Below are 2198 nucleotides of genomic sequence, written 5' to 3' on the forward strand. Positions count from 1 at the left end.
TTCATATTTCAAATACCCAATGTCGTTCAGCGCGCGTGACCTTATCCCGCACCAAACACTACACAATGGACTGTAATGCTTAACACTGCTCGAATCTTTTATGCTTTATTTTATAGAATTGCGATAAGAACGGTATTATTTTCTTTCAATTAACGGTTTAAGGAATACCACTGTCGAAAAGTGAAAAAAGAAATGTTATCACAAATTTTTTATTGAGATGCAAAAAAATAATGCTAGATAAAAAGTCGTAAATTATCTTGGTTTTTTTTTCAAAAAAATTAACACTTAATCCGTTTTAAACCTACACTATCTTCGAATAAATTGTAGCAGATTGTTCGGTGTGAAAGAGCTCTGTCAAAACATCGATACCGAATGCGTAATACATAGTCAAGTACAGGGAACAAACAGAAAAAGGAAAAGCAAGTGGGGTCGTCAGGTATGCCTATCACGGGTAGGTATTTATGCGGCGGGAAGTGGCCTGCCCACAGTCCCACAAGTTTTCTGCAGTCTTAAATGCTCAGTTGAAGCAGATACTTATAAAGACCCTCTGAAATGGAAGGTAATATAAGTTTTGCAGCCCCTCGAAACCTTCGAGTAATTGATGTGTGAAACATACACCCTTCTCCTGGCCGAAGTTGGGAGTACTATAACTGGTTGCGGACCAAGGAATTCGCTCTGCAATATGGCAATCTTTTTTACTTGAGCTACTCACGAAAACAGAATACTCTAGTATGTATCTACCTGAAATCTGACTGCCAGAGAAATACATTTCATTTTCTTAGCGCAATGCAATTATTCAAGTCAACAGTGCTTTGTAGTCGAATAAAAAGGAAACACGGCTGTTCCGTGCAACACCTTTAAATAACTTTCTTTCAAAGTATGCTAACTAGGTATTCGTGTATATAAGAGCATAAGTTTGTATGTATGTATGTAACTGCCAACGACTGTGTTATTTATTTTTAGCCTTAATTACGATTTCAATTTCCGGTTAGTTCCGCTACAAGTTGCATTTGCATATGAACTTTCTGTGTAAATAAGTACATAAACGTAAGCACAGGGTGTGTATGTACACGCAATTAACGATTCATTCCAAAGAACCAACTACTTTGGCATGCAACGCGCACATCCCTCGCTCATTAAAGCGAGTGTGGCAATAGAGCGCGCTAACAAACCGAAGTGCAGTCGTGCAGAGGTGCAAAATACATAATGGCTTTTTGTAGAGATGTATAAAGTAAGGCAAAATTTAACCCGATATTCGGGCCAATAATAGTGAAATATTCGAATATATTTAGCTAAGCTAAAAATATGACAATGACGAAATTCAGCAACGATTACGACAAAATTAATGAATAATTTTTTTTTTAAAGACACCAGTATCCATATTCAACCAAGTCGATATTTTTCAAGAAAAGTCGCGGAAAATTGCACATAATTCCGTATTTTTAATCCTAAATGTATTAACGGTGTTCAAAACTATGGTTCCAAGGCAAGTTTCGCCGAACTGAATATGCCGACAACGGATACCGCGGACTAATTTCCGTACTAAACGTAACTATAACGAACACTTTTCAAAAGACTACTTAAAAAATCATACATGAATGTTGTGTGTCTCTCTAAATGGTGGGCCAAGAATACCAGTCACCAGTTGCTAATCAATTGCTTGTTTGGTTGACTTCGGCGCTGGTTGCGTGCCGCAAGTTTGGCAACGGATGTGTGCCTCACCGCACAGGCCAATCGTGCGTTCACTTAGTGGGTGAAGATTGTTAAGTATATTCCTATGTAGGTATGTATGTATGTATGTATGTACGTAAGAGAGCGTGTTTGTAACACTCCAAATAGCATTTAAACAGCGCAGCTACAACAGCAATAAAAACAATCAAAAGAATTGCGGCAAAGGTAACAGCGACAACAGTCAACTATTTGACATTCATTGAGCTTTTAGCATTTTCTGCAACTTTGCAACGTAATTAAATTCTCATCAGTGGCAGCAACATGCAGTGTTGTTGTATATGCAATAAACTCACAATCAAGTGTATTTGTATACCGCGCTTGCAATTCAATTGTTCGTTCATTCATTTGGCTTGCCTCTTTCGTAAGGCTGCCAATGCCGCGCCATTCGCTAACAATAAGCAGCGCCCAAACAAAAAAATTATTTGTTTGACTGTTTATTCCACGATAATTAGCGTTTTAGTTTCAGT

This window comes from Rhagoletis pomonella, unplaced genomic scaffold (genome assembly GCF_013731165.1).
Source record: "Rhagoletis pomonella isolate Grant_MI unplaced genomic scaffold, Rhpom_1.0 Rhpom_scaffold_00001, whole genome shotgun sequence".
Lineage (NCBI taxonomy): Eukaryota > Metazoa > Arthropoda > Insecta > Diptera > Tephritidae > Rhagoletis > Rhagoletis pomonella.